Genomic DNA, 18114 nt, shown 5'->3' with positions numbered 1-18114 from the left:
GAGGCACCACTTTGCTATCTATGCAAAAGGTGAGGAATCTGCAAAGAACAAGGGCCAGATGTAGGAAAGCTTTAGCGACTCACAAACAGCGAAAAATGCCGTTTGCGAGTCGCTAAAGCCCATCTGGTATGTAGAAATGCCTTTTGCGAGTCGGAACCGACTCGCAAAATGCATTTCCGAGTTGCAAATAGGAAGGGGTGTTAAATTGCGACCCACCTCATTAATATTAATGAGGTGGGTCTTTGCGACCCCATAGCGACTCGCAGAAGGTGTCTGAGACACCTTTCTGCATCCCAAATTGCGACTTGCAATTTGCGAGTCGCAGGGACTCGCAAATTGCAAGTCGCAATTTGGGACTTTGCTTCATCTGGCCCAAGTTACTTACCTCTGGTAACACTCTTTCTGGACTTTAACTGCAGATTCCTCACTGATCCTCCTATCCTCCCCTTTGTTTGAAATGATCAATCAATCAATCAATCATTGAATTTATAAAGCGCGCTACATACCCATGAGGGTTTCAAGGCGCTGGGGGGGGGAGAGCTGGTGTTACTGGTCGAAGAGCCAGGTCTTGAGGAGTCTTCTGAAGGTGAGTAGGTCTTGAGTCTGTCGCAGGTTGGTGTGGAGGGTGTTCCAGGTTTTGGCGGCGAGATATGAGAAGGATGTGCCGCCAGAGGTCTTTCTTCTGATGCGCGGGATGACGGCGAGGGCGAGGTTAGTGGAGCGGAGCTGACGGTGGGGGTGTAGAAGCTGAGTCTCTTGTTTAGGTAGGCTGGTCCGGTGTCGTGGAGCTCTTTGTGAGCGTGGGTAAGAAGCTTGAAAGTGATCCTTTTGTCCACGGGGAGCCAGTGAAGGTTTCTCAGGCGGTGGGAGATGTGGCTGTGGCGGGGTACGTTGAGGATCAGCCGGGCGGAGGTGTTTTGGATACGTTGGAGGCGTAGTAGGTCTTTTGCTGGGATGCCTGTATAGAGTGCGTTGCGGTAGTCCAGCCTGCTGCTGACGAGGGCCTGTGTCACTGTTCTTGTTTCTGTCGGGGATCCACTTGTAGATTCTGCGGAGCATGCGGAGTGTGTTGTAGCAGGAGGAGGAAACTGCGTTGACCTGTTTAGACAAGGTGAGGGAGGAGTCGAGGATGAAGCCCAGGTTGCGAGCATGGTCGGACGGTGTCGGCGGGGTTCCTAATGCGGTGGCCCACCAGGAGTCGTCCCAGGTGGAGGGGGTGGGTCCGAGGATGAGGACCTCCGTCTTGTCCGAGTTCAGTTTCAGACGGTTGTTTCTCATCCAATCGGCGATGGATTTCATTCCCTCGTGGAGGTTGGTTTTGGCGGTGTGAGGGTCTTTGGTGAGTGAGAGGATGAGCTGGGTGGTGTCGGCGTAGGTGAGGATATTGAGGTTGTGTTGTCAGGCCACTTGAGTGAGGGGGGCCATGTAGATGTTGAACAGCGTCGGGCTGAAGGATGAGCCTTGGGGGACGCCACAGATGATGTCGGTGGCTTCGGAGCGGAAGGGGGGGAGGCGGACTCTCTGGGTTCTACTGGATAGGAATGAGACGATCCAGTCGAGGGCTTTACCTTGAATTCCAGTTTCGTGGAGGCGTGATTTCAGGGTGCGGTGGCAGACTGTGTCGAAGGCGGCAGATAGGTCTAGGATGATGAGGGCTGATGTTTCGCCGTTGTCCATTTGGCGTCTGATGTCGTCTGTGGCGGTGAGAAGGGGGGTTTCGGTGCTGTGGTTTCGTCTGAAGCCGGACTGGGAGGGGTCTAGTATGCTGTTGTCTTCAAGGTGGCAGGTTAGTTGTTTGTTGACGATTTTTTCAATCACCTTTGCTGGGAAAGGGAGTAGGGAGATGGGTCAGAAGTTCTTGAGTTCGTTGGGGTCTGCTTTGGGCTTCTTGAGGAGGGCGTGGACTTCGGCGTGTTTCCATTTTTCAGGGAATGTCGCTGTTTCGAAGGAGATGTTGATGACCCTCCGTAGTTGGGGGGGCGATGGTGGAGTCAGCTTTGTTGTATACGTGGTGAGGGCAGGGGTCTGACCGAGATCCTGAGGGGATGGAGTTCATGATCTTGCATGTCTCTGTGTTGTTCACGTTGGTCCAGGAGGTCAGGTGGTTTGCAGAGGTGGAGTGTTCGGGGTGGGGTCTGGCGTGGGAGTGGCGTCAAAGCTGTTGAGGATGTCGGTGATCTTCCGGTGGAAGAAGATGGACAGTGCTTTGCAGAGTTCTTGGGATGGAAGGATGTCGTTGATGTTGGCGGTGGGGTTGGAGAGTTCTTTCACGATGCTGAAGAGCTCTTTGCTGTCGTGTGCGTTGTTTTCCAGGCAGTCCTTGAAGTGGGATCGTTTGGCTTGTCTGATGAGTTGGTGGTGCTTGCGGGTGGCGTCCTTGTGGGCTGTGAGGCTGTCAGGTGTGCGTTTGAGGAGCCATTCCTTTTTTAGCTTCCGACAGTCACGTTTGGAATTTAGGAGCTCGTCGGTGAACCAGGCGGCTTTTCTTCTGGCTTGGTTGTTGGTGGATTTTTTGAGTGGTGCGAGGGTGTTGGCGCAGCCGTTGATCCACAGGGTGAGGTTGTTGGCGGCGGTGTCTGGGTCGGTGGAGTCGGGGGTGGGTTCTGGGCGAGGGCGTTGGTAAGCTGGACTTCCGTAACTTTGCTCCAGCATCGGCGGGGTGGTTGTTGGGTGCGTTGGTGCTCGGTAGGTTCCTTGTAGGTGAAGTGGATGCAGTGGTGGTCGGTCCAGTGGAGTACGGTGGTATGGTTGAAGGTGACGTGGGCGCTTGAGGAGAAGATGGGATCAAGCGTGTGGCCGGCGATGTGGGTTGGTGTGTTGACGAGCTGTCTGAGGCCGTGGTTGGTGAGGTTGTCGATCAGGGTAGTGGAGTTGGTGTCATTGTTGTTCTCCAGGTGGAAATTTAGGTCCCCGAGGAGGATGTAATCCGTTGAGGTGAGTGCGTGGGTGCTGGTGAGGTCGGCGAGGGATTCGCTGAATGGTGCTCGTAGTCCGGCGGGTCTGTAGATGAGCATTCCACTGAGAGTGGTGTTGGGGTCGGTGTGGATGCGGAAGTGTAGGTGTTCGGCAGTCTTGAGGGAGTCGTCAGTGTGGGTGTCGACCTTGAGGGAGGATTTGTGGGCGATGGCTATGCCTCCTCTGATTCCGTTTTTGCTGTCCCTACGGATGATCTTGTAGCCGTCCGGGATGGCTATTGCGATGTCGGGCGCCGAGGAGTCGTTCCACCAGATTTCGGTAAGGAAAGCTACGTCTGGGGCGGTGGAGTCGAGCAGGTCCCAGAGCTCGATGGCATGATTGCGTGCGGAGCGGGTGTTGAGGAGTGTGCAGTGGAGGTGGTTAGTTTCGGTCTTTGTTGGTTTCGTTGTTCTGTCGCAGGTGAATCTGCAGGTGCGGAATGCGAAGAGTCCGTGGGTGTTCCTTGGTGAGGGCTGGGAGCATGCTGTGATGCGGCCGGGGTTGAGGGCGTTGAGTTGGTCGGCCGTGTAGAGGCGTCTGGAGTTGCAGGGGTCTCGCTGACCGGAGGGGTGGTGCTGGGCACGGTCCAGGAGCAGACAGGCGCAGACGGGCTTGCCGCGGCTGGCATAAGAGGAGGGGAGGGTGGGTGTGGCAGCTGGGAGGCGGGAGGGCCTGTCCAATGGGAGGGCTGCGGGGAGGGGACGCAGGGGACGGAGCAGCAGGAAACTGGCTGAAGGAGCGGTGAGAAGGAGGGGGGAGGGGCCGCAGGGGACGCAGCGGCGGGAAACTGGCTGAAGGAGCGGTGAGAAGGAGGGGAGAGGGGGTAGGGGCCACAGGGGACACAGCAGCGGGAAACTGGCTGAAGGAGCGGTGAGAAGGAGGGGGAGGGGCCACAGGGGACACAGCAGCGGGAAACTGGCTGAAGGAGCGGTGAAAAAACGGGATGGAGCACGGAAGGTGGAGCGGGGAGCGTCCTGGGCTCTTTTCCACCTAAAAAAAGGTCCCAGGTAGAGAGAACTGAACACTGATCAAAGGCAGTTTGCTATTGGTCTCTGCATCTGGGGATGCAGACAGCCTAGAAGGCAACTGATGTCAGCATACGCGAGTGCCACCTATTGTTGGACCTGGCCCTTGTGGCAGGTTCATTCCCTGACTTTTTGTCTCCTTCCTCCGATTTTTTCTGAACTCTTGCTGGTGGCTCTAGGACTCTGAGCACTTTATCACTGCTGATCAGTGCTAAAGCGCAGGTGCTCTCCCTTCTAAAGTTGGTATAATTGGTTTATACGTAATTGGCCTATTTAATTTACCTGTAAGTTCCTTGTACATTGGTATCCCTATACCCAGGGCCTCTAATTTAAATGCTACTAGTGGACCTGCAGCGCTGCTTGCGCCACCCACTGAAGTAGACTCTTAAACTGCTACTGCTCTTGTAAATACATGTGGGGCTGTCATTAGTCCAAATGGGGGGACAGCTAGCTCAAAATGTTGGCACCTCACTGTGAACCTGAAGTAGCGCCTGTTGGTAGTGAGGACTGAAGGGTGGAAATCTGTGTCCTGTAGATCAAGGGACAGCAATGGGTTTCCCAAATCCAAGGCCAACAGGTCCTGGCACTGGGACAATAAGTTAAATTTGTTAAGTTGTTTTGCTACATGGACAAGTTTGAATGGCAGAGACCTCACAAAGGTAGGGGTTCTTGTAGGGGGGCCATGAAGCAAAGTGAAAAAAAATCCTTTGCCCCACTTTTCAGAGGCACCACTTCTATGGCCCTTTTCGCAGCAAGCAAACGGGAGGTGCAGGTTGCCAATGAGAGTAAGTGAGTTACATAGGGGAGGATAGAAAAGGAAGCACATGTGAGTTCAGCTGAACAACACTACCGTCTATTTTGATCACCTCTGCTGAGGACAACACCAAACGATATACCTTTCCAAATGGCAGACATATACTGATTTTGTTGAGTGATGCCTAACTGCCAAGTAAGGGTGGGCAGGACTCGTGGAGTTATGTAAAAGCTCTGTGCGATTCCGCGAAGTTCTGCCTGTGCATCCCGACCCTTGGTGCAGCATGACCCTGCACCCCATTGGCATTATACTGAGAGCGCTCCGTGCTGCTCTTACATAGGAATCATTCCACACAATCCGGTAGCGCTAGTCCAAAGTGTTTAATGACTAAATGGAGACCCCTCCTCAACCAGAGTATGGTGATTTAAGGGGGGGTCATACAGGTTTAGAGAAGGCAGTGCCTGCAGATGATGGGAGGACTGGATGTGCTGCCGCTAACACCTTCTCGACCTATCCTTACCTTAAATAGAGTTAAAGTTCTGCTGAGGTGTGTAAATAAGCTGAAACAATTGCTGCTGCCAGCACAACCCTAGCGTAATCACTTCTGATATTGGTTTAAATGCCTTCAGTGGAGGCCAGGCCCAGGGCATTCGCCATTGCACATCATTTAGGGGTTGCCAGGGGTCACAGCTGCGACCCCTAGCTTGCCCTTTGCGACCCCCTGGCACTGCCTTTACGACCCCTGGCTTCTGAGGTGGCAAATTTAGTGCCAGAAACACAGTGACAGCTTTTCCTTATATACATCAATTGGGACCCGCTCGCTCTGCTTTCTGTCAATTTGTATTACACTAATAGTGAATAATAACAGATTTTCACTATTAGTGTATTAAAAAAGGGACATTTAGCTTGAATATGCCCTTCCATGGCAGCTGCCCAGACGTGGGTCCCTTGCTCACTGCGCCACTGGATTCAAGATAGCCTAGCTGATGAAGGGTGATACCCTGAAACCGGTCCTAGGATGCTTATTTCTGGTCCAGGGAGGACCTGGCTTGGCAGTTCGGGCTGGACTGTTCCCATGAGGAACAGGGTCAAGACTGATTTGCATATGGCTGGGACCAAACTGGGTTGGCATGGTGAGCAAAAAAACAATGGATTAAAATCAGATCTTTGTGACTGGGTGTGAATGTTTGATTTTCTCTGTATTCTGTCCATCATCTGTTCTTTTTGCATTTGTCGCCCCAAGTTGGAAGGGTATGACCAGACGTGGGTCCTGTGCTCACTGCCCCACTGGATTCAAGCTAGCGTAGCTGATGAAGGGTGATACCCTGAAACCGGTCCTAGGATGCTTGTTTCTGGTCCAGGGAGGACCTGGCTTGGCAGTTCGGGCTGGACTGTTCCCATGAGGAACAGGGTCAAGACTGATTTGCATATGGCTGGGTCCAAACTGGGGTGGCGTGGTGAGCAAAAAAACAATGGATTGAACCCAGATCTTTGTGACTGGGGGTGAATGTTTGATTTGCTCTGCATTCCGTCCATCATCTGGTCTTTTTGCATTTGTCACCCCAAGTGGGAAGGGTATGCCCAGACGTGGGTCCCGTGCTCACTGCGCCACTGGATTCAAGCTAGCCTAGCTGATGAAGGGTGATACCCTGAAACCGGTCCTAGGATGCTTGTTTCTGGTCCAGGGAGGACCTGGCTTGGCAGTTCGGGCTGGACTGTTCCCATGAGGAACAGGGTCAAGACTGATTTGCATATGGCTGGGTCCAAACTGGGGTGGCGTGGTGAGCAAAAAAACAATGCATTAAACCCAGATCCTTGTGACTGGGGGTGAATGTTTGATTTGCTTTGCATTCCGTCCATCATCTGTTCTTTTTGCATTTGTCGCACCAAGTGGGAAGGGTATGCCCACACATGGGTCCCGTGCTCACTGCGCCACTGGATTCAAGCTAGCCTATCTGATGAAAGGTGATACCCTGAAACCGGTCCTAGGATGCTTGTTTCTGGTCCAGGGAGAACCTGGCTTGGCAGTTCAGGCTGGACTGTTCCCATGAGGAACAGGGTCAAGACTGATTTGCATATGGCTGGGTCCAAACTGGGGTGGCGTGGTGAGCAAAAAAATGATGGATTAAACCCAGGTCTTTTTGACTGGGGGTGAATGTTTGATTTGCTCTGCATTCCGTCCATCCTCTGTCCTTTTTGCATTTGTCGCCCCAAGTGGGAAGGGTATGCCCAAACGTGGGTCCCGTGCTCAATGCGCCACTGGATTCAAGCTAGCCTAGCTGATGAAGGGTGATGCCCTGAAACCGGTCCTAGGATGCTTCTTTCTGGTCCAGGGAGGACCTGGTTTGGCAGTTCGGGCTGGACTGTTCCCATGAGGAACAGGGTCAAGACTGATTTGCATATGGCTGGGTCCAAACTGGGGTGGCGGGGTGAGCAAAAAAACAATGGATTAAACCCAGATCTTTGTGACTGGGGGTGAATGCTTGATTTGCTCTGATGAAGTGAAGTGAAGGGGACAGTTTCCTCGCAAGAAACTAGTGTTTTTTGTGTGAAGATCTCTAAGGAGTACATTCCCTTTTCGAGAAGGAGTCCCCTTGGGTGCCTCCAAGTGGCCCTTAGCCAAAAAAACTTGAAGTCCAACAATTATTTACCTTTGGTAACCCTCTTTCTGATAGATACTTTAACTGTATATTCCTCACCTTTTTCTATAGTTCTGAGGCATCATGTAAGATCCAGAAACTTTTTATGCAGTACCCCTGGTTGGCGGTAGTTGGTGTTGTAAAGCTCCACGCCCAACACCATTCTGCCCCAAAAGTAATGAGCACAATTGTAAATAGGTGTTGGAAATAGGGTTTCTGGTTGGCTAGAGTATGCACCTAAGCCAGGCAGAACCCATCCACTCTACTCAGGGCAAGGGAGTTACACGTCCAAGATAACCCCTGCTCACCCCTTTGGTAGCTTGGCATGAGCAGTCAGGCCTATCCCTGAGGCAATGTGTAAAGCGTTTGCACAACACACACAACACACATGATGCACTATCCCCACCACAAAGGAAACACAACACCAAGTTATATGAAAATACACTGTATTGTACACAACGCAATTATTAGACCAAACACATCATATCAGTAATATCCTGCTACTCAAGCAGTTGTCAGAACGTTACACATTACTTACTCTGCAGAACCAGCAGTAGTCACATATAACACACAGGTTACTTATTATTCTGCAATATAAGCAGTAGTCAGGAATCACATTACAAGATAAATGCACTTGTCACAAAAGTATCATTAATGCCTATACCAAGAGCATTATAAAACACATGGCAAGTCATAAGAACACATAAGCATAGAATGCCCAGAAAATGAACATTAGCAAACATATATGTAGCACATCATAAAACTAGGCAGGTTCATATATAAATCCTGAATGTCCATACAAGAAACATATGACATATGTATGTCCTTAAAAAGTACCTGTTTCTATGATGCCAGGCACTCCCAGTGCCAGAAGCGAACAAAGGGGGTCCCCATTGCTCCGTTGCACTAACGGGGGCCTCTCGGTAATTTCGTGGGGCGGGGAAGGAACACACTCCCTCTGGTTTTTATAATGGGACCCTCCTGGGGCCTTCGATCACTGGGGACCACCTCCAGGGCTTCTGCTGGCTCTCAAACAAGGGGGGGGAGGGCAAAACGATGCCCCAAAACAATGAGGGGCCCCTCTCGCGGGGGCCCACAAAATACCAGGGAGGGCTATGCCAGACGGGGAGGCTCTGGCACATCTTCCACCCCGCCTGCGACCTGTGAAGGCAATTTGGGGCTCCGTTGGGGCAGGGGGAGCCTCGATGAGGCTTTCTTCCCCCCTGCCCGTCCACGACAACAAAGGGGTTCAGGTGGGACGGGGGAGCCTCTGATGAGGCTTCCTTCCCCGGCCCGGCTCCCACATGCAGGCTGCGGCCCGCCCGGGCTGTAGAAGACAGCAGGCACCAGAGTGGGTGCCTGCTTGTGCCCCAGGGGTGCTCCTCAGAGCTCGCTTCGCCCCGGGGGCACGAAAGGAGCATACTCGCTTCTCTGTTGATCGCAGTGGTGCCCCGGGGGTCCCAGGAGCAGCGCGTCACTCGCACTTGGAAATTTACAACACCCGGTTCACGACGGTGATTCTCCAAACGGCAGAGCGCCTTCCAGCTAGGAAACTGGGGGAAAACCACAGCGCTCCCCAGATGCTTTCAATAATCAAATGGGGCGCTCAGAAGGCGCTACACAGCACAATTTAAAAGCGCTCTCAAGGCGCTACATCAGAAAAGAAGCGGTCCTCATGTGCTTCAGGAGGAGTTGCAGGGGTCAGGGGTCACATCACCCTGCCACTGGGGGACAACAGTCAAGGACAAAGGTGCTAAGGCCCAGCAGCAGGCCAGCGCAAGGGGGATGCAGGCAGGTGTCAGTCTCTCCTAGTGACCCAGCAGGTCACAGGTCAGCACAGCATACAGCAGTCCATGCGGTTCCTGGTGAGTCCCTTCAGCATTCTGTGTCCAGTTTCAAGTAAGATCCAAGGTGTCTCCAAATTGTGGGAAAAACTCCCCTGTACTTATACTCAGTTTTACAGTGTGTTCACAAAGAAGATGACAGGAGGTTCTAATCAGTTACAACTGGTTCTGGGAGTGCCCCCTTTATCCTCCAGCACAGGCTCCAAACCTCCTTTGGGGGTAAACAACCCTATTGTGTGAAGCCGGGGCACATCCTTTACAAATACAGGTGTCCCCCCGCCTCTCCCTTCTCTCAGCCCAGGAAGACTATTCAGTATGCAGATGCCCCTCTGTGACACCTCCACCCTCCCTGTGTACAGGCTGTCTGAAAAGTATGCACAAAGCCCAAATGTCACTCTGCCCAGACATGGATTGGAGTCAAGCTGCAAAACACCAGAGTGTTAAGCACAGAGAAATGCTCACTTTCTAGAAGTGGCACTTTTGTAATAGTAGAAATAAATCCACTTACACCAGTAAGCAGCATTTCTCACTACCATTACAACCATACCAAACATGGCCATGCTACCCCTCATAAAACAGACAATACCCCCTACACATGAGGCAGAGCATTTCCAATGCATTCCTATGAGAAGGCAGCACGCACAGCAGTGAGAAACCAAATAGGCTGTTTGTCACTACCAGGACAGGCAATGCAACCTGGCACATGTCCTGCCTTCTACATACATGGCACCCTGCACATAGGGCTAGCTAAGGTCTACCTTAGGGGTGATGTACATGTAGTAAAAGGGGAGTTCTGGGCCTAGAAAGTAAATTTAGATGCCAGTAGCAGTGTCTTACACATACACTCAGTGAGATAACATTATTTTTCTCCATGGACAGTAGCACTTGCTCCCCCTCGGGTAGTGTATAGCACAGGTATCGTACACAAACTTTAAGGTGATACACAATAAATAGTGAGGTGCAACTGCATCATGTAATCAGGAGAGAGGTGAATTCCTGCAAGTCCCTCCCGGTTCCAGCTAAGTGATAGGCTTGGGCTGATATTTGCCTGGAAAGTCTGTGGCAATGCCTGTGGATCAGTCTATGAGCAGATCTTGCCCCCGCCCAGATGGGCTACTGATTCCTAGTGCATAAAATAATGTTCCTGCTGGTGGTTCAATAAGACCAGGGCTGGCTTAAGGGCGGTGGTGCCAGTGTAACCGCACTGGGTGCTGACCTGAAGATGGGGCACTGACCTCAGGGAAGGACACTGTGTTTAGCAATAACTTATAATTTAAAAGCACCGGCTGCAGATTTCCTTGTGCGGCCAGCTTTCAGGCAGCAATAAAAATGTCAAGATTACTTTTGTGATTAATGTTCCTGCGAGAGAGAGAGAGAGAGAGAGAGAGAGAAAGAAAGAGAGAGAGAGAGATATCGAAGTTTTGTCTAGTGGTCAGTTTTGACTCGCCTAAGAGTAACACGGAGGATTAATATGCCTGCTCCAAAGAACAGATCTGTAGATAGCTGAGTGGATTAATAAAGAAAGCCATTACCAGCTTTTTAAAACCAATGAAATGTATGTGAGATAGGGGGTCTTCTGCTGGGTGGCAATGAGGGAATCCGAGGAGAAGGTCATGGGGGGGGGCAAAAATAGATTGTGGCTAAAGCTGGCCTTGAATAAGACCAAGGGGGTTATTCCAACTTTGGAGGAGGTGTTAATCCGTCCCAAAAGTGACGGAAAAGTGATGGATTTACCACCAGTCGTATTACGACTCCATTATATCCTATGGAACTCGTAATACGGCTGGTGGTATATCCGTCACTTTACCGTCACTTTTGGGACGGATTAACACTCCTCCAAAGTTGGAATAACCCCCCAAGACCCTTGCCTTGGAGCACTTGCGTACGATAGTTCCGCTTCGGGCAGAGGCCTGGTCAGACAGGGTCCTACACCTATGAGATGATGGCTGTCTCCTTACATCTATTGGCGATAACAGTACCCGTGAAATGCATGGATGCTCTCTCGTGCTGCCCTTGGGCTTATTACATTTAAATACCTCATAAGCAGTGTTTTTAAATGGAAATACCGAAGTGAAGGTACTCACTATTTAAAGTGCATGTTTGCTCCGGAGATGTGCATGTACTCCCCCAATAAAATTACAAGTGCAGATACTCGGTGCCAGACAATACTTGCCTATTTAAAGTACTGCTCCTAAGGATGAAAGTCTGGGCTGGCCCTGAAAGGATACATAACTCCAGACTGCAAGTTATGGTTAGAAATCAGAGTGAGCTGTAAAAGCCAGGGTGTGCACCTGTGTGCAATCGGAAGTTGACAAGTTTGAATAGGGAAAATCCACTCTACTTTCAGCCTTCTCAGGTTGATAAATTAAATACCGTGCTTTGGAAAGAAAGTCCTGTTGTTGGGGAAAGTAGTGAAGGAATCCGAGGAGGAGGTGACGTAGGGTCAAGCAAGAGTATTACCTCAGCAGCGAGCACTTAACTCGCTGGGTTATCGAAGTGAAGTGTTTTCTGCACCCACGTGTTTTAATCGTTGAAAATACTTTAGCGATAACGATATTACGCGGTTTCTGCATTTAATCTCACTTCCAGAAACTCTGTTTGCTCTCCCATGTAAGCAGCCGCGTGCTTCAGTTTTCTCGCATAATGAAGGGTCCGAGTTTGGAAAATGCACGCTTGCCTGCTCCCTAGACGGATTGGAGGTTTAACGTGTTTTTTTGCTGCTCTTTGAAAGCAGAGTAACGTAATTCCAGTGCACACACCTTGAAAGGGAAGCGACAAGCCCAGGCAATGGCTGCATACTTGTGAGGGCCTCGTCAACACCTCCCTGCCCACGGAGCGCGCCTTTGTCTCCCAGCGCTCCTCGCGCCAGAGGCAAAGCCAAGTTTGGGAGCTGCGGAGGCAGGCGGCCGACATTTTAACGGTAGGAAGGCGCTTGCTCGTCCATGCCGCGTGCCGAGAAGTTTGATTTATTTTTGTATGCAGCAGCGGGGCTCACGCTTGGTGGCACCTGTGTCTAGACTGCAGCCTGGAAGCTAGTATTTTGTATTTTACCAGAAAGATGCGTGTTTTTGCTGAATGGAACCTGTTTGTGACGGTCACCTGTGTGCGGTGTTAAAAGCTGCCTTCTCGCTAGACCACGACATCAATACTTCATGCTGTAGTTATCGGATGTATGTTTTTTTTTCAGCTAAAGATGGTACTAATCGTTGCATCCGCACTGAGGTGCGGTGGAATGCTTGCGATGTTCGGAGACCTCGGAGCATCCCACAGTGATGTGGGCCTTTGGTCCTCCGGCCACAGCCGCAGGCCACTCTGTGGATGTCTGCAAAATGAGCGTTTCGTTAGGTTTGTACTTTGAATGCATGGAGATTTAGGAAACTGCCTCAGATCTCACCCCAAGCAGCCTGCTCGTGTTATTAGACTCTCGCACGTGTCTCAAGCAGACCTGGGCAGTTTGCTAAACCACGGCCCACGCTGCTCTCTCAGTGACATGCAGGGACCGTAGGTGAAAACATACCTGCGTGGGAGGCAGGGCCGGCGGCCTGTGGGGTAAGCTGACAGTGCCTGAGGGCTGGTCTGACAGGTGTGTGCGTGGGCCAGTTGTTTGGCCATTTGTGGCCTATTATGGGCCGTGTTTTTTCTACTGATATCTGATATTAACACAGCGATTGCCTGCAGCAAGCAGAAACGCATGCAATCTCCTATACCCAGGGGCACTGGAATTATGTGATTTTTATCATAATTATAGTTTCTCTGCCTTTGCCACATAATCTATTATCTGCTGCATAAACTGCTAGTTTTAACTTGGTTGTTTCCAGCTCAAACGGCTCAAAAGTTACAAAAACGCAGCAACGCATGTGGCCCAACGGTGGAAACCCCTTTGAGCAGGTTCACTAATCATCTTTCTGTTGCTTTTTACTATATGTGGATATTAAAACAATGTACGAAAAGTGTTAACAAGAGTAACGCGGTCACAAAATGTACCGCAATATGGCACGATTTGCTATTTACTCAGCCCTGCCACATAATTTGGCCTTCTCCTGCCGCATGATTCCAGTTGCCCTATCTATACCTTTTAAAACCCATACATCGAGACCTTATAAGCTCAAAATAGATTTGATTTGCAAATATGGGCCATTTTCTTAGCCATCTGATTTGCTAATGGGGCCCGCTTTTATTTTGGTGCCGGTTCTATTTTCAGTCTCAGTCCCACTCTGGGTAAGTACACGCACAGGCAATGCATAATACACCCATCTGTACAATCTGAATCTATGGACAGGCCACGGATTCTTCTAGCAGAATGTGTTTGTGAAGAATTCCAGAAAACATCGCGAGTACCAGTACTCTTTGCAAATCCCGATACTGACACATTTGAAGTGTCGCGCCAGTGTGACCGCAGGTAGGAGGAGCCATCACCCCCCACCTCCCCCCCACCCCATCCCCAGTTGTGAGCTGCAAGCCCCAGTGATGAAGGACAAAAGGCCACCCTGTAAAAGAGATGTTGTCCCCACCGGTGCCCGGCAGAAAGGCGATATTAAGACTGGAATGTTTTGTTTTGCAATAATCCGGCCTGAGGCCTGCTATTGTGCGGCGCAGCCCATGCAAGGGATGACAGGAAGTGTCTAAACATGCTTGAGGGGACGTCGAACGTAGAGCGCGTGGTGCTTCTAGCTGCGCTCCCTCGGGTGACTTCATGACTGGAGAATTTGGAGATGTTTATGCGTAATACACAATGGCACATACACAATTGCAGGAACGTCTGACTTGTAGGTGTTTGGCAGGAGCCACGTGCTGCCTGTAGGTCTAGGCTGATCCCCAGAATGAGAGTGGAGGTGTAGAGGGGGCACAGAGGTGAATAGGGGCACGCTTTCACCTCCCGGTGGTGAGCACTCCTCATCTGAGGTCGCTTTGGAAAGCCTTTTAGAACAGAACCATTTTGAGGTTATTTGTCTACCCGGACGGGCCTTTCATTCGAGTAGAATTGGGTTCAGTCAGGCCATTGCCTTTGGGCCCATCACTGATAACCTGCTGCCCCCTCAATACATTCTTTGTTAGTGTGTCCATTGTAACTTAAGCGTCCACTGCAGACCTTCATAGCAAAATGCAGTTATTAAACCTGTAATCTAATTAAATATATAGCGCATACACGCATTTTGGAGCTGTCTCCCCATAGTTCAGGCTACAGAAGGAGCACTTTCATGCACATAACATCAAACGTGTGTGTGTGAGTGTGTGTGTGTGTGTGTGTGTGTGTGTGTGTGTGTGTGTAAGCGTTAAGCGTGCTCACACCCGGTGTCTTCTTCACTGCAATTACACCATAGTCTACATCCAGAGGGTTTCTGTCTTCTGTATTAAGCAAACCTGTTAAAACTGATTTGTACATTTTCCACTTTATTTTTTCATAGGGCCTCGACACTTTCCAAGTTTCCTCTCCCCTCTCTCCCCAGTGTGGTAACTGTCCCTCTGTAGCGGCTAGCATGCAGTCCCGTCTAAAATTACCCATAAAGATGGGAGCGCCCAATGTACGAGTTTAAAGTTCCATTAGTGTTTGGAATATAATGTTATTTTCAACAGTGGCTTAGCGGTTAAGTAGCTGTCACTCCAAAACACATGCCTAACTTGGACTCAGCTGACGCCATCTGCTAACTTGAGTTTAGGTAGGTAGGCATGGAATTTCCTCCACCATAAACCTGGGCCTCCCTGCTGCTGATTTCATCATGTTCCACTGTGCCGGCATGCTTTCCTCTCACAAGACCCCTGGGAGGTGCTCCACAATATCCGTGAGGATCTAGTTCAGTGCAGTTTGGAATAATTGTCAAGGTTCTTAGTCACTGATATCTAAGCAAACAGGGAATGGGGTCGAAATCCTAGCAGAAATCTTTGCATTGATGAAATATATTATCTGAGAAGCAGCACATGAGGCGGGCTTAAGAGGCAGCGGAAAGGGAGAGCAGTGCCGATTGGTAGTGGTACTTAAAACAAAATATTTTGTAAAATAACCCACATTTTTTAAGAACTTCAAAACAGAGAGGAGAGTGTGTGTGTATGTGATTTTTGTCTGTGTGTGCTTGTAAACATCCTAGGTGAAATACAACAGACACCTCACCTTACCCGACTTAAAGCACCTGTTCCCAACTATTTACTACATAATACATTTATAAGGGGGGTGTAAAACCCCAGACATCCCGTCTCACCTGCTCACCTCCCCCCTTGCTTGAAACAACTTTGGTCAATATCATGTCTAACGAGAAACATTCTAGAAAATTGTGTTTCCAAGCTTAACCATGTTATTATTTAATTTTTTTCTGTGGTTGCTCCCCAACCAATGCTGCTGGTTTTCTGACTCTGAAAGTGCACTGAGGCCTCCTAACCAGACCTCTGTGCTAGTGCCCTGGTATGTAAATTAGAGGGTCACCCTGGCGATTGCAGGACTGGTTACGCCACCCTGGGTGTGACACAACCTTGTGATTGCCAGCTGATAAGCCACCAGCTACCCTTCCAAAACGCTGGATATGGAGTTGAGTCAGACAAAGAAAATCTGTTATGTGGACAAACAAATCAGTACATAGTTTTGCTTATTGATTGAAAGTTAGGAAATATTGATCCTATATTTTATATTTCAAAACCGGAAATGACACTATTTCCATGGAAAACAATACAATAATTTAAAAGCTGAGGACATTCTATCAAGACATTTACACAACAAAATAGAAACTGAGGGAGAAAAAAATCAACAACTATCTAAATTATTTATCCCTACCACAGCTTTCCAGTTTGGAAAGTGATTCATTAAAATGATGAATAATTATTGCTGAAATACAAAATAGCTATTCAGGAATGGCTACTAGTAAAAGCACCAGGCCCTAATAGACTAATTCTTATTATGAAACATTACATTTAAACTTATCAAATCCCTGTTGAAATAGTTCTAGTTTAAAGGTAGAGTGCAAGGCACAGTGGCAAAGGCTACTATTGTGATGTATTTGAAAGAAGAACAAAGACTCATTGGAGTCGCTTAGTTATTGACTTATCTCACTTCTAAATGCTGATTGTGAAATATATGCTAAAGTACTTGCCATAGACTTTAAATTGTGATAAACTGACTTATATATATTTCACAAATTACTTTAATCAAAAACAGATTGGGCCCGATTCATAAAGGAAAAGTTAGACCAAAAGTCTAAGTTTAAACATAAAGTTTAAGTTTAGAACTAATGTCCAAGTTTACACCTGAAGTCTAACTTTACACCTGAAGTCTAACTTCACACCTGAGGTCTAAGCTTAGACCAAAAGTCTAACTTAGACCAGAAGTCTAACTTTACTACTTTTCAGTACTCACAAAGGAAAATTGCTACTAGTAACTTTAAGTTAGTAACAGCTCTAATATCGGCAAACTTCAGTAAATATCAAAACACCTTGCTGATGATCAATGGTGCTGACATGGATTTTTATGCTTTTATTTAGCTAAACTGTGCAAAACATAAACTCAGTCTTATTCATGAAATTCAAGATGTTATACAGACCTTCACATGTTTGTAATCTAGTAGCAATTCATCAGTGGTATTCAGCCTACAAACTGATAAAACACTTAAGTCAGTAAAGCAAAACTGGATGGCTCTTTTGGACACATCTATCAGAGCAATATTACAGACTGACTCGCCGATATATGCTCTTTATCTTTTAATTATAAAATCAAAGTCTGCTTGAGAAATGGTGAGAAAAAAACGAAACACACCTACCTTAGACACCACATACAATGTTAAGAATGAGTCTCCCCACTTCATAGAGTGATTGGCACTGCAGGAATGAGAGTGGTACACTTTTGTAACATGATAGCTGAATGCTCTACAATCTGAAGTCTGACACTCCCTGTCAGCAGTAAACTCACAACTAAAAAAAGATTTTTGGAAAACATATGTCTTTTAACCAGTCTGGAGAATTTGCTGACACACCTGCCTTAAAATTTGAGAGAGGAAGACCTTCATTTCATGGTTCTTCTAATTGCTCCAAAACAATAATGTGGTGCTGGAAGTCAACTAACAAACTATCAATTCATGTATGTTGGGCATGGATATACTGCACCTGAAGCTGTAATGGCCTGGGCCTAATTTATAGAAAGTGACGCCAGGACACAGTAGGCATGCACTTTGGTAGTACAGAGCGTGCCTCAGACGCTTGCTTTCTCCTTTCAGTAATACAGGTCACGCTGGTACTAAACATGCACCTGCACGATCCCAAAGCCATGGGGACTTAACCTCGTCAACCCCATACAAATGATGAGGGAATCTGATGCCATTGTGTCTCTTGTATTACATTTGTGGGAGCAGAGGCAAAGAGACCATCAGGAAAAACAGGAATTGTGTGCAGCACCGAGGTAGCGCTGTCAATGCACCCCTTGAAAGTGCAGCTTTGGAAGACGGAAATGGGTGCCTAAGGAGCCCCCTCAACCGCTCTGTAGGTGAGTGCTTTCACTTAGTGCAGCCATTGCAAGGGGAGTATAAAACTCCAGCTGGATTGCCTCCTCACACAACAGCTCCGCCTTCCATTAATGCACTGTTCCAGTTAGTGCCCGCCTGCACTGGAAAGAGTTCATGCACTCAGTAGTAAGCACTGTCCTGGATTGCCTCTGGAGCACCCACTTAAAGGTGCACCACAGTGGGGACTGGGGCAGTGTGCATTGTATGTAATATGGACCCCGATGTACAAAATGTCGCCCGGAAAAATATACAATTCTGATAAATTATAGGACAAACTAGACTCCTGTATACAAAAAATAAAGCCATCATAAACATCACCTTATAAAAAAACTCAATATACCTTAACCTCTGCAATCGAGTTTTATCCAATTGAATCGGGTCACGTTTAAGAGCGAATATACGAGAGGAATGACAACCGCA

At 48.7% G+C, this 18114-nt stretch overlaps 1 protein-coding gene across 1 annotated transcript in view; it reads left to right on the top strand.

Annotated features, from left to right (window-relative positions):
* Positions 1 to 12065: 12065 nt before the first annotated feature.
* Positions 12066 to 18114, top strand: part of AMOTL1 (angiomotin like 1) — a 294817-nt gene continuing 288768 nt past the window's right edge. The window contains exon 1 of the mRNA XM_069202417.1: positions 12066 to 12137. The gene's annotated coding sequence lies outside the window, so the exon portion shown is untranslated. The remainder of the gene's footprint in view (positions 12138 to 18114) is intronic.

Source organism: Pleurodeles waltl, chromosome 8 (genome assembly GCF_031143425.1).
Source record: "Pleurodeles waltl isolate 20211129_DDA chromosome 8, aPleWal1.hap1.20221129, whole genome shotgun sequence".
Taxonomy (NCBI): Eukaryota; Metazoa; Chordata; class Amphibia; order Caudata; family Salamandridae; genus Pleurodeles; species Pleurodeles waltl.
The sequence above is the reverse complement of the archived record's forward strand: the minus strand, read 5'-3'. Positions and strand labels throughout refer to the sequence as shown.